The following is a 15,508-nucleotide window of genomic DNA, read 5'->3' on the forward strand; positions in this document are numbered from 1 at the left end:
TTTAATCTATTTACTACCTGGCTGTTCTGGTCTTCAGACTTTGCCTTTTAGTGATATTTCCTGTTGACCTCATTGTAACTACTATGTTATTCTCAGGCTGGGGTTCTGTGAACCAGTCAGTCAGAAATTAAGGATTTGTGAACAAGTGATCCTTTATGTGTTGGTTTAATGCATCTTCCTTTCCTAGTTTAACACAGTGTGAAGTTCTGTACTGATGTCATTTCTGAAAGCTGAATCTACCAAGATTAGCTGTCTAGTTTGTTATTTTTCATAAGTAGCTGAAAACAGACCAGGACATGGTGATCATTTTTAGTGTTCCTTGCAAGTGTCTGGCTGATACTAGTCGGGGATAGCAGCCATTGATACGCCATGTGAAAGCGAAGGAGAGTCGCATGGGTAAACTCAAACAGACTTTCAGCCCAACTAGGAAATATCTGTTTATATTTTTCATAAGCAAAGAGAAATTCTATACACTGTCATTATAACTTCCCTTAATAAGGGAAGGGACCCATAAGAAACATGGGGATCCATCTGAGTGAACTGAAATGGGAAAAGCAGTAATGAAAATGCAAGACTTTGTGTGCATAATATAAACAGAAGGGGGGGGGGGGATGCTTTTCCTGATACTTTGTTTTCAGTAACGTGTGATGATTTTTCTGTAAGAAGTAAAGAAAGTTATATCAAGAAAATAGGAAGATTATGTCCCTTTTAACAAAAAAGGACTAATATGAGAAAATATGAATGAGAAACTTTCAGAGATTACTGTGTATTGCATGCATTACAGTATGGCCAGCTGCCTTCTATATTCAGACAGAAGCCTCCTAGAAATGGAATGAATTCACACTTAGGACTTAGCAAACAACATATTCATTCAATTATATGCTGTGGTAAAGATTCATTGGTGTCATATACAGGAAATATCACGTACCCTGCAGAACGGGAAAAGTCTGTCTTTTTTTTTCTTCTTCTTCATGACAAAACACAGAGGAAGCCATACACAGTCTCAGTCCTGAGCACTACCATAAGTACAGCACAGAGTTTCCCAGTTTGCTTAAAGGTGATGGAAAGCTGAGTGCAGGGAAAGGACTCATTACATTCACTGAGCAGTCAGCATAAAATCCTCTTGATTTTCTTGATTGTTTTTTTCTGGAAAATCACTCTGAAAAGCAAGAAAACAACAACTCTTATGCCAAATATATATATATTTTTTTTTTGTGTAGGTGAAGAAATGTCTGCTTCCTTAGAAAGATTAGAGCTTACCCTGCCCTCAGTTACTGGGTTCATTATGTCTCCCTTTGTCAATTCTACTCAAAGGCAGGATTCTCCTGGCAAGTATTTTGTACCTCCAGCTCTCACTACAAATGCTGCAGAGTCATTCATAGAACTGCTCGTTCATGATCTGTAGGGGTGTATCTCCTATTCTCACATTTACAGTGGATGAGCACCAGAAATGAAAGCAAGTTCATCTACTGAAGCTTCCCAACGGTTTCTTCTGGAATAGCCACACTCCACACACACACACAAAAAAAAAATTGCTTTGTCTTAATTTACATAAAATGGATTTAATCCATAGAGGCTATGAAGTTAGGAGCAAACTAAGTGTCAGTCTGAGCTGATAAAATATTTGAGAGTTAATGATTTTTTAATATACTTTAGTAACTTTTAAGACCCCTTTTTAATACAAGATCACCCTGTCACATTCAGAAATTCCATCTGAAAAGTACTGACTGCAGTCACTTACTGACAACACATGTACTGAGCACTTCTCAGACAAGGGTCCTAGATCTGAGAGCTGCACTGGTGGATCGATTTCTGCATGTTCTCAGCCAGGCAAGCAGACTGGCCTTTCTAAGAGCATCTTCCATAGTCTTCTCTGTTTGGCACAGTGTGTGTATGTACTGGTATACATATATATATATATATGTATGCATACATATACATATGTGGGTTTATACAACAGTAGAGATATTGAGTCAGTTGTTATACCATTTTACTGTCAATGTATCATTACTGTCTTAAAGGCTACTTCACTGAACTAGCTGAAACTCACTTGAAACCTTGATTTCTTGCTCTGAAAATACAAACTTACCATTCATTTTTCAAGTGCTTTAGGTCAAAGCTACAACAAAGGAAAAGGGCAGGTGTTAAGAAGAAGGAATGTGCTACAGAACAAGTAAATCTTTTTATTATTTTTACAGTATCTTGTCATAATGGTTTGAACAGGGCTATTGTTTCAAGCACAAAGCATTGCCAGGAACATGCAAAACATCTGATAATACATTTTTGGTAGCACTTTTGTTTCTGCAGCTGTATCTGAACTGGAGTGTTTAAACATTGTGATCAAAAATAAAAAATGAACATTTTCTATGAAGTAATGAGAGGTAATTTTTGTGTTGTTAACTACTTAAGGAGTGGTCTAACATGAAGACGAACTTGTAATTGCTAGCCTTTAAAATCCAACTTCAAAAGTTTTGAAGCTAGATTGAAATTGCAAAGGCTTTTTAGAAGTAGGGAACCAATTTCATCAAGGCATTTTATATGCACACTCTTTTCCTATTCAGTGAAGCACTTTTTAATTTTCAATGAACCCCCTTTTGAAGTGACCCTAAGTATATGCCTCTTTGGTTTTAGGAAAATATGGCTGGGGGGAAATGTTGAGGAGCAAGTGTGAAGGGGAGGGTTGTTGTGGTTTTTTTTTTTGTTGTTTTTCTGTTTGTGTGTGCATAGGGTTTTTGTTTTCCATTGGTTGCTTTAGCTTACAAGGCAAGGTTGTTCCAAGACTATACACAGCTGGTCTGAACAGCAAAGGCATTTCAGGTCCATATCTTTCCTGATTTTGTGTAGGAGTTTGTTGAGGGTCTGAATGACTTTACTGGTGTTTATAATTTATTAGACTTCTCTGGAATTTAAAATGCTTTACCTGGAATTTACATTCACAAATCCTGTTGCGTGAGGATTTTGCCCGCAGGTTTCTACTATGTTCAGTGGTAACCATGTGGCTAAGCCCTACACTATTAGGTGCAAGTTCATGTGTCCTTCAGCACTGTCACCTTAGGACTTAACGTTGCGAACAACTGGTTTGGTGTAATAAGCTGAGGTAATTCTGGTATTTAGGCAATACATATCACTGTTTCTAAAGGGAGAAAATTAGGCATGGGTTGTTGTTAATGGAGCTTCAGCTTTTCTTTGTGCTGTGGCTTATCCTGGTGAAACTGTTACTGTTACACTACCTGTTGCTAATTCTGCTTTAAGTTTCCTTTTCGTAAGGACGTACTGTGGTGACCACTACTGGGCTTCAGAAAGTTCTAATCCACTAGAAATTGCAGGATCACTCCTGGCCTAGTAAAGTTACAGAAGTTTTAGCGCTAGTTTACCTGGATTTCAGTCTCACTGGGTGTCTTTTAAACTAGTGTTTGCAAATGAGAACAAAATAAATTTCCCAAAAGAAAGATTAGATTAACTAATCTGTCTGAGGTTGCTGAAGAACATGAAAAGATATCTCTATGGTAAATATACATCTTGAAATATGTCAGCTCTGTGAAATATTTCTACATATGATTTAACCCTTTTAGTTGTATAATTCAGTCACTGCACAATTTGATTGTGATTTTACTTTGCATTCATGTCTAATACCTTCCCATTTAGTTCATTGTTGTAACTGATATCTCTAAGCAAAAATCAGGGGATCTGAGTGTAAAGGAAATGTTCATTGTGTGGTAGCATTACATTAATATCACCACCAAAAAAAAAATTAGCACTGCGAAGGATTATCCTACTCTTCAGAAATTGCACTGTAGTCCTGTTCTTTTGTCTCTTTTGTTCTATATTATCCTTGCATCAGGTAATAAGAACTCAAATTATTGTTATGGCCTTCAAATGGGGGATAATTTGATTCACTATAGAAAATAATAAATGACAATTTTATCCATGTTTTGTGATATTCATATTACATTTTTGCCAACCATAGATCATTTGAGGGAGAAATTGCTTCTGCAAATATATTTAACAATGGATACTATAAACAAGAATGTACTTATGTTTACTTTTCTAGATACAACATTTGATCATTCTATCAAATATACAGCATGTATTTTAAAGAGCAGAGTCCACAGAATAATTACTTGTTTCTGCCACATTATTTAAGGAACTTTCACTGAATTTTGGCTCATGGAAGCACTAACAATCAAATGATTATCCAGGTTTTGAAGTTAAAGTCCCTAGCTCAATTGTTTGACTAGCTTCACTGAAATAGAACATCTTAAGTCATTGGTACTAGTTATGCTGAACACATGAGAATTGTTTGGAGAAGAGCCTATAGGTAAGGTAAGAACACCACCAAGAAGGGGGCAAATAAGCCTGCATCCACAACTTGCAGCTGCCAGTGAAGAAAGTGGCTCCCAGATATTCCATGGGGAGGCAAGGCCCCTGTGAAGGGGGAGGGACATCCAGGAGAGGGAAACTAGAGAATTATTATTGATCTCTACAGAAGCAAGACATAAAAGAAAAACTTTGCAAAGTTACTACCCACTTTCCAGTGTGTCAGTGCTGTTAATACAGAGAGGGCTGTTCTTCAAACTTTAGAGCAGATAAATCATTGGTAAAGAGAGATTTATTTTTAATTTTTTACTTTTTTTTTTTTTGTGCTCTGGTGTGCTATTCATTGAACACATTAATTTTTTATTTTCACTGTATATGAAGCTCTATTGTACCAAGAGGGGGTATTTTCAGCCTTGAATTCTGAGCAGAGGAGAATGATGCTGCTACTAGTAAATGTGATGATAATGATCTGGGTTCACCAAAGGCAGTGGCATTAGTAGTGAAATCCTAAAGGGATACAAAAGGGATTTGGAAAACCCAACAGGTGGCCAGCTCTGGGCAACAATGTTGTGCTGTTTGTCTTGTGATTCCAGATGGTCGTATCCACTTTGAATAAATGGCCTTCTATTGCCACAGTTCTGGCAGAATAGGCTGTTAGTTATTTTTAAATATATTCTAAATTTACATCATTAAATACTATTGACCCAGTATGTTACAATACTGTTCCTCTCTAATATTGCTTCATTTTTCAATATCCTCCTCATCACAGGGAGCCAGTATTCCTTTTGTATCCCACTTATCACATTTGTAAGGTAAGTCCTTTATCTCCCATATTTTCCTTGATAAGTATTTTAAAATGCTGACTTCCTCTTACAGTTTTGGTCATCGGCTTGACTCAAGACATGCAAAAGCTTTGGCTTCCTGGAATTCAGACTAAAACCTTAGAGCTTTCTACAAACTAACAGTTGAGACTAAGGGAGTGTAGAAGTAGGACGGGGGAAATGGTTTTAAACTAAAAGAAAGTAGATTTAGATTAAACATGTGGAGGAAATTACTTCATATGAGGGTGCTGAAGTACTGGAACAGGTTGCCCAGAGAAGTAGTGGATGCCCCATCCCTGGAGGTGTTCAAGCCCAGGTTAGATGTTCTTTGGGCAATCTGGTGTAGTGGGAGGTGTCCCCGCTCATGGCAGGGGGTTGGACTTAGAGGTCCCTTCCAACCCAAGTCATTCTGTGATTCTACTGTTTTGGTATATACTCGAATATTAATTTAAGCTTCTGGGGGCATTATATATTTGGAAGAAGACCCATTCCTAAAGCCTACTGAGGGATACAGCTAATGCTAAGCCGCACGTTTGTCTTATGGTCAACTCTATGCTCACAGTGTCTGTTCTCACTCAATTTTCACCACATTCCATTGTTTATTTTTCATGAAAAATATCCCAGGGATCCTAATAGGACCAATGGAGAACAGCTATCATCTGTGGCCTTGCAGTTAAACTGATAATTGCAATGAAGAACTTTGAACATTTTAGATCTATGTTGCTATGGATTTAAAACTTGTACTTAGCTTCTGTAATTCCCTGGGCTCAGATTTTCTAATGAACTAACGCTTAATGTAAGGATAAATTTTCATCACCAAGCACAGCTCATAACAGTTTAAGTTCAGTTTATGGTCTGTTGATTGGCTAAGGCTGAGTTAATTGAAAGTAATTATAAATAGACTATTTGCAAACCATGGAAAAGAAAATCAGAGTGAAAAATTAAGCCTCCATGGTACAATTCAGTGAGTCTTATGGTTGGAGAAAAGAAACTATAATACAAACATAATTCCTCAGCTACAATGTTCTTCACACTATTATTGTTTGAAAAATAAATGCAAATAGTTACAGCACTTCCTACTGAACAGCAGGTCCTGTTGCCACCGAATTTCTCCAGAGAAAAACCTTTTCTTCCTTCTTAGACTTAATTCTAAGTGGAATACCTTACTCTGCACCCCCAACTAACCCTGGAAAATCAAAAATCTTATGAAATATATTTGTTTCAATGTGATTACATTAATGTTATTTAGGGCTCATTGTTTATTTATGATATCTTTCTGGAATTGCTTATTCAAATGGTGAAGTTTGGATTAGGAAAAGTGATGAGCACCTACCATAAAGAGCAAACAGACTCAGTTGTTCTTGGAGGCATTTACCCATTACAGGACTGGCCAGTTCAGAGGGAATAAAGATGAACAAGAGACCTGGCTTGGCACTGTTTATCTGTGCAGCTTGCAGCTTGAGAGGCAGTAGGTTCTAGTCACTGTAGGGCTACACCAGAAACCAGTGAATGTGAGGTCTGCCATGAACCCAGAATGAGAACTTTTGCTGCAGATTTCATCATTTCTTATTCTCTTCCCATGCTGTGATGTGAAAGCTTTTTTTTTTTTTTTTTTTTTAAAAACCTATCAGTAATGGGATTGCCTCTGTGTCTCGACCCGATACTGAGATACTCACAGCTTGGATTTAACTGGAGTCTCTGGGGTCTGTGTAATGTATATAATGCTACAGGGACTCTTGTCATCTTCCAGTATTTTATAAAAACAACAGGCATAGCCTCAGTGTCATAGAAAATAAAAATAAATAGGATGCTATGGGGCAAAAAACTCAGTAACATAAAAGCCCATCCAGACTCCAGTGCTTATTGCGGAAAACAAGTCATTATGTAAATACTTAGTAATCCTACAAACCAACTTTTACAGAGCTTTCTACCCACTCAGCTTTTCTGTTTTGTTGACAACTCTGTTGGAACATTAACGTGAATTTTAATTACAGAATACTTGCATGAAATCTTGTAGGTACTTATCTTAATACTTTCATCAAAAGTTGTTGTAAATAGAGACAAACTTTATTAACACTGAGCAGCTACCCAGATGTCCACAGCACTGCATAGTGTCATCATTTTGCTACTACAAGGTTGCCTTCCAAACTTATCTATTAGCTTAGATATCACACGCGCGCCTAAGCATTGTCTCACTTACATGGCTGTTCCCAGAAACATTTCTTCTTCTAGACATGTATTTTAATTTTTAGGTCATCTTGTGTGGAGCCAGGAGCTGGATGATCTTTGTGGGTCCCTTCCAACTTGGAATATTCTGTTCTAAAAGTGGATATTATAAGAATAATATAAACATCAAGCAGTATCTCTTAGCTGTTAGCCTATCAGTCTTGGAAGGAGGGAAAAAACAGTTTACATTCACAAGACCTTTCCTGAGTAGTATCTGCATATCTGGGATTGACAGTGATAGAAAAGAAAATAATGCATTTTTCAGGCTGTATGACAGGGATTTTTTTTTTGCAGATGCATTTGACCTATAATCAGCAGTAAGCCCAGGGTCACAGACATTCTGCAGGGGAGATCAGACCTCTAACTGAAACTGCAGAATGCTAACAGAGAACTTAGAGATTTGTAACAGATCCTGTGTTCATGTGGAAGTGTTGCTTATACGTTTCCACAACTGAGGGCTTTACAACAATATTCCCTTTGTGAAATGTATCCCCGTGGTGCTGTCTGACCATTCCCCCCCCACCCCGAAACTCATATGAAAACAAGTACAAGCTCCCCAAAAAAAGAATTTCAAGTTTTATAGACCCTAATCAAAACCTCACTGTGTAAATCAGTAAGTTGTATGAATAGCTTCAGAACTTTTTTTTTTTGTCTACCATCCTTCTGGTAGCCAGTGCAGGATAAGTGTGGTCCCAGTGTCAACTAGTCATTTAAAGGCAAAAAATGAAAAAATAAAAATCCAAGCACTGCACTTCTGAATATTTCAAAAGCTTTATAATATGAACTCTTTAAAAAGCCAATCTTGCAAGTAAATTGCAAGTAAATTGCATGGTATGAGGAAATAATGTAATTGCTGGAGTGCATCAAGACTGATTTTTCAGAAATGCAACTAAAAATAGAGAAAAGGGTTTGCTTAGTTATACTTGGCCCTATTAACATGGGGAAGTATTACTAGCAAACAGCGTGCCCACGAAAACACAACTTACTCCTAATTTAAAACCATATGCTCATCAAAGTCTGAGAACATTTGTATGAGTAACAGTAAAAATAGTTGAGGGAATCTCTTATAGGTGATAATTTCAATATATTTATCTTCATGGAATGGCTATTGTAAATTGTTTCCTTGCTGGTAGAATTTAGGCTTTTGTTTCATTAAAGCTAGGCTGCTTTTTTATCTTTTGGACAATATGGCAACTTTCTCTTTAACAAAGTTTCTTTGGGCAGCTGAAGTTAATTAATGGAAGGCTTAAACCTACCAATGTTTGTAATGCATAGTATAGCTAAGCATTGTATGTAGAGTTGGTCAAAATTTATTTTTGGACACAAAAAGACTTGCTGCAAAATATAAATTCTTTTTTGGGGGGGGGGGGGGGGGGCAGGATGGAGGAGGGGATAATAATTTTGCCCTAAAATAGAGTCCTTCACTAAGAGCACACTTCTGTTTGCTGTCTTATTTTAGTTCTCATTAGCATTACAATTCACATGCACGTGGCACCTAACAATGACTCTGGTGCATGTTACTCGTTCTGGGATACTTGTGTTGCTTCCCAGTTCACCTCCTCCATGATCTACCAAAGTCTGCCCTTCAGCTAATTCTCAGTGCATCCTGGGTGACTAAGGGGGCACGCGTACACAGCCCTGTTAGCATGCTACTGAGCACCCGATTGAGCTTGACCATGCTGGGGATTCACATACAAATGCTCCTGAGCACACTAGCATGGAGCCCAAGCATGGAAGAAATAAACTGGAGGAAAAAAAAAAAAAGTTGAGAGAGCTGAGAGCTGACTTGTCCATTTACACATTATGGAGCTAAGGATCATATGAACCCCAGTCATTACTGCAGAACACTAGAAAATGTAACGTAACTGTAGTTTGAAAGGACATACCACTCAGTTCCAATTTACACAAGATCTGTCAGCATTTTGATAGTGTTAATTTGTTGTTGTTTCTTTGCTCCCAAAAACCTTCTACCCCAGGGAAAAAAATATAAATATTTGAGTATTATACCCAATTCAAGAGAAAAACAATACCAGACTTTTGAAGTATATAGTAATGCAGAAATTCTTTGTTTTGTCGTACTCTGGGTTTATACAAACATGTCTGAAATATGTAGAATTGAGTAAGATAACTGGCTGCCTTTGGCATAGCTTGCATCACCAAAACATACACATTGCAAGAACCATTATTGTTATGAGAACTAAATGAGGACTTTACCAAAAAGTGAGCTATTGTCAAGTATACAGTGACATACATTAAGAGATAAGAGGCATTTTATACCATCGAGAGATTCAAAATGTGAGTTTAAGGCATCAATCTGCAAATAAAGCCATCTAATAGCAAGTAAAATGTGAGAAAGGTGATAAGAGAGTCATGATTCATGGCATGAGCCAACTGCATTATGAATTATCAATGAACATTATCATCAGAACAATGTCATACTCTTACAATTATGGTGCATCTTAAATGCAAATATAATTGCTTTGTATGCAATGAAATACAAAAGCCACATTTAAATAATAATGTTAAGGTTGTGATCCAAATTGGCAAAACCTTGAGTAGTCAGCTAAGCTGACATGATCTCATTCTTAACCTTTTCGCTGCTGTCAGAACAGAAATAGGATTGGAGAATGTGTTTATGAAACATTGGGATTTGCTGATGATATTGGAAATGTGTGTTTGTTCTTAGTAGATGGGAGGCCAAAGCAAATGGACATAATTTCTTTTCCTCTGTTTTGATGTCATCATACTGATTTTGTGGTTGTTTCTGTAAAGCTGAGAGAAGAGGTAAGCCAAGTTATACTGCAGTTTATTATATTGGGGGGTGGGGAGAGGAGGAGACTGCAAGAATTTACAGTATAACAACACTAACCAAAATGGCAGCAGAGACCAAAACACACTGTGTTCATCTAGTTAGTTTCTCTGTTTAATTCTTCATACCAGGACTGGCATCATACAGCTAGAAACAGAATTACAGAAATATTTCAATAGTTAGTCAATCAAGTAATTCAGGTGTGTGCAGTGCTATGTAAGAGTTATATATGCTCTAATTCACCTGGTTCTGCCACCCTGCCCCAGGGGTGGGGCAGTAAGGTCTGTGGTTTTCATGCCACTTCTTTGAGAGGGCACAATATGTGTTTCTGACATAGCTGGTGTAAATAAACAATATGGGGAGGGGGATGCATCAGCTGCACAGAGGCCAGGTGTATCACATTCCTTTCCTTTAAGGAACATGAAAGAGTAAGGAAAACACTGTGTGAAAGCTTGGTTTTGGTCACATCAGTGGTGATGATGAAAAAAGAAATCTTCAAAAGATTTCTTTTGACAAACTGTCCAGGAATTGTAGCATTACAAAGTTCCCACCTGCCATAAATGACCTAAATATGTATACATCTTATACGTATAGAGTCTCTACCTGTTGCTCTAGTTTTTAATAGGAATGTTGTATCAAATCAATCTTAAAGTGCTTCAGAGAAAACTAGGTCGACAAGACATTCTGTGGAGTTCTGTAGAAAAATATGCCAGAATAAGTTTCAGCATTTTGCCTAATTCATTAATGCTATTCAAAAGGAAATTATAAACATTATTCTGTCACAGCATACATGCAACTTGTTGATTTCAGGGTGAGTTGCTTGAATTCCAAAAACACATTTTGTTTTCAGTTGTGCTCACATGAATATTAACTTCTCTGAAGTTACTACATTCCCTCAGATTTGCATTAATATATTTCTGCATGAAATTGGGGCCACTGGGATATCCCAAACAAACCCATAGTCTAAACGTACTTCTCGGTTTCAGCTTCAGTAAATTTACGATGCACAGATAGCACGCTTATCTTTTATAAGTAAATGTTTACAAGCCCAGTGAAGGAGTAAAACACAAAATTTGTCAGAGATTCTCTCAAATCTTCTGTGTTTAAGTATCTTTAAAAATGAACAAGAAACTCTATTATCACTAGATGCCACAAGAGGAGAGAGACATCAGTGTAATTGCCATGTGCAGTCAGAAACAAGTAGAATTCAGCCTGTTTAGTCCAATTAATAATAAATAAATAAAATTAATAAAAAAACATGGTGGCTGGGCTGCCTTTTGTGGCATCATATGAGTATATTAAGTTTTCTAAAGGTCTGGGACATTATTTGTTAGAAGAAGGCCCCAAATGAAGATCATTCCTTGTACCATAATGTACAAGGAACACTAAGACTGTATCCAGTAATGAAGTGCTTGACCCTTTTAGCCCTGTAGTTTCCCTACATTTATAATTCTAACGTTAACAATAACATTGTCATTGCCAAGAATGTTTTATTTCTAGGTAACTTCAGTTTAGAATGTAGTCATAAAATATTAGTTAATCAAAGACTTGGTTCCTTTAACAGTACTCTAATCCTATGATTTACATATCTCTTAACGCACAACTTCTGTTAATAACAGTTCCTTAAATATGCAGAGTTAAAGACTCCAAGGTAGTTGTCTGTGACAGGGTTCTTATGAAGAGAAGAGGTACGAAAAAGTCCGTAAATGCCTCAGTTATATATTCTATCAAGATTGTGGGCTAAAACTGGGAATTATTTTAAAAAACAAACTGACATGGGCTAGGACTGTTTGTGGAATGAAGACATGAGTTCCTATATCAGAGTCTTCCAGAGGATCAGATTCTTCTAGGATTAAACTGTTAAGAGACCGCAGACTTATTTGTGCTAGCTCTAGAACCAGAATCAGAATAATTGAACAAGTGTGAAGCACTAGGTTATTACAGTTCTGTTTTTTTTTTCAGCGCTGAAGGTAGCGCAGTGGTGTGCTGTGACAGATGATGTGTTAAACCGGGATGATTGCTCCTAACTAGGGTACATCTTCGTGAAACTGTGGGCGGTATAAATATTATTTGTATTTATAATGCACCTCAGATGAAGGGGGCGTTTCAGGATTCAGGGGCAGACTGTCATCCAGGAAACGCACAGTCAACTGTCCTGATCCTGACTGAATCTAATCCCTGTCTGCATAGCGCTGCCTGATTTGTGCAGGAATCCAGGATGCAGATTTTTACTATGGCAGTGCACGTTTGAAGGACAAATGCATAGATGGGCTGGAACATTAAGAACAGAAACATAACTAAGGAGATCATTCACAAATTAACTTAATTTTCTTTAGGTTTTGAAAGAGACTTTTCAGAGGGCAATTGTATAGAAGTATTAATTTCAGATAAGATGAAGAGCAAATACGCAAATGTAGTAGAAAGAAAAACTGTGGTAGAATATGTTGAGCCTTTCAGAAGTTATAACTAAATGAAAACAAGTTCTCCATTCTTACATACATAACATACATAATATGCAATCTCTTTCATTCCTCATTGGTAGCAGAGGGGTGTGTGTGTGCATATTTTTGATTACTTCTCCTGCACAGTGGCTGAGCTGTAGGCCACACTCTATTCAATCTCTGTTCATTTTTATTGTCAACACCTGTTTCTCTCTACCCTCTCTTGCCTTCAAGAATGAAAACTTATATATAAAAATAGAAGGTAGGGAAGACTGAATTCAATCAGCTCAGAAATTCCCAGTAGCAATAAATCACTTTTGTGATTGTTCTCTCTCTGATACGTACTTCTCACTTAAATAATTTTTCCTGGGAACTTGCTTATCCTTAATAAAGGGGAGGAGGAGGCAGCTTGCGGACTGTTCACCTTCATACCTGCTAATCTCCAGTGGCCCTTAAGGGGCTGAGCTTTGTGCAGCTCCCTGGTCTCATAAGGAAAGGTCATCTATGAAATGACATGGCTTAAGGAGATGGCACTTAGATATGCACTATCAAAGTGTAAGCTGTTAAGAGGTGTGCTTTTGTTACTCTTGTCATTTTTGTAGCTTGTGACCAAAAGCACCATATTTCTGAAACTTCTGTGAAACCCACTAGGAAGAGCCATTGGCACCTCACTTTACCAAGTTCTTCTAGATACTGGCAAATCACCTACATTTTTACATTTTTACAATTTTGAAAGTAATTGTATTATTTGTATGATGTGGAATTGATTCTTGCAATGTTTATCTAGAGTTTATATGGTAGCATTCTTTGTCCCTTTGACTTTAAGAACAAACACCACAAAGGAGGCATGTATCAGTAGTTATTTTTTTTTTTTAGTAAATCCATGGCCAGCAAGAAAACATTTTGACTGAAATTGGCATGTGCATCTTGAGAACAAAAAGTGATTTGCAAAGACTGTAGAAATAAGTTCGTGTTTAGGATGCTGATTCTGGGGATACATCCCCAGAATGCAAACTGGCACCAGCTATTCAATATCGCTTTTTATTGCTTCAGACAGAGCAGTGTATCAAATATGTCTGCTGCCTCCTTACCTATCACATAAGATCAGATATTGCTGATAAACGTTTGTTTTCCTCCAGCCATATTTTATATTTAATATGTTTTATAGTATATTCTGATGCTTGAAAGAATCAGGGCAGCATGCTTTTAAAGAATGTATAATATGAAAAATTGGTATATGCAGGGTAAAAAAAGTGAGTGTACAAGGACAAATATTACTGGGCTTTGCCATTGACTTCACAAAGCATAAGCTTTATTCATTTATCTATTTATATGGCTTGGGACCAGGATTTCAGCAAGGTGAGCCCAATATGCCCCTGAAACAGAAAACACATTTTGAACTGTATATGCCTGGAAGGAAGAGCATTTAGTGACATTTCTTTAAGAAAATGCATGTTTTTCTCCTGTCATGTGCCACCTCCTTTACTTCTCGCTGCTTTTTCTGTTTCATCAGGATGATTTGGTTAGCCTCAAAATAAATTAGCTATCTGTGTGGATGGAGAATTCTGATATCAAAGTGCATTAAGAAGATCTATTTGTGAGACATCAGAGGTCTACCTTACCTCTCTCTGAACCCATTGCTTCCCAGTCAAAGGTAGATAGTCAAATTGGGGATCCCTCCTCAGGGCTGGAGGGAGAAAGGTTCTGATGCTTAAAGTGCTGAGGTCTGGAGGTACCTGAGAAAAGTAAAGGGGCCCTCCCTTGATGTCAAATAATAAGAGGAAAAAATGTTTTTAACTCCTTTAAGGTCTATATAGGAGAAGTAGTGCTGCAGTTCCACAAGAACCTGTGATTCAGGCCGTACCTCTGTAGTGCCACTTTATAAATCATTCACAAAATATGCACTGTTTCATTCCTTTCCTTAAGGAAAGTATTATGAGGGAGTATGAAGTAAATGAATTTTTAATAGGGCTTGATAGTGAGAGCATTGACTCTTCTGGAGAGACTGGAGTACCAAAATAAACCTCTGCTGCTTCTGTGTTAATTAAACTGAACTACCTCCTTTCTCTCTTTTTCATTCTACCTGTTACACTGATAATCGGCTGCTAGGAGTTGAAAATGAAATCAGAAACTATTGAATGTTGGGAAAGAAAGAAGAAGAAACCATGTGTCCATGCAGATTCAAGTTATATATACATATATATATATATATATGCCACCTCCATGTAGTTTTGTATGGTCTTATGATTTTTTTTCCCTTCTGCTTTTCTTTCTTGTTGTTATACAGTGCGATGAGACAGGTTATTCTCCAGGTATTTTGGGTTCTGCTATGGTCAGGAATTTTCACAGAGCAACCAGATTTTCAGCCAAGAGAGGTTTGGGTAGCTTAAAGTAAATCTGATCTGAAAGTATTTAAAAGATGTTTATCTTACCTTAGCCTATAACTCTTTCTAGCTGTTACCTATTGCTACCTAAGCTCTGTATTGTGAGCTACTACACAGAGTATAGTCACTGTTTCATTTGCCTTTGAGAATCAGTAGCCTAAAGGTCATAGTTTTTGGATGTGCAAAAGTGATCTAAATGAAATAAATTGCACCCACACAGCTATTTATACCCAAAGTTACCATGGTTTCAGAAATTTAGGCCCCAAAACCTGAGTAGAAGTCTAAAGTACTTTTTTCATGTTCCTGCAGCCCTGTGTGTGTGTGATAGTTGTTTAAACTGAGATAAATTTCAGATTATGAATCTGTACAGTCATTCCATAGCAGAGGAGTGAGTGACTCTTATTCCATAGCATTGCTATCCATCAGATATGAGGATTGTATCTAAACAGCCATAATTTTGTATAATAGAACAGAAGTCAATAAAGTAGGGAATTATCAGGGTCCCTGCCT

General features: G+C 37.2%; 1 long non-coding RNA gene across 1 annotated transcript in view; it reads left to right on the plus strand.

Moving 5' to 3' along the window:
• The window catches only part of LOC106033651 (uncharacterized), a 393,452-nt gene that overhangs the window by 345,114 nt on the left and 32,830 nt on the right, over positions 1-15,508 (plus strand). The window contains exon 6 of the long non-coding RNA XR_007161881.2: positions 2,113-2,173. This is a non-coding gene — a long non-coding RNA (uncharacterized lncRNA). The remainder of the gene's footprint in view (positions 1-2,112; positions 2,174-15,508) is intronic.

This window comes from Anser cygnoides, chromosome 11 (assembly GCF_040182565.1).
Source record: "Anser cygnoides isolate HZ-2024a breed goose chromosome 11, Taihu_goose_T2T_genome, whole genome shotgun sequence".
Taxonomy (NCBI): Eukaryota; Metazoa; Chordata; class Aves; order Anseriformes; family Anatidae; genus Anser; species Anser cygnoides.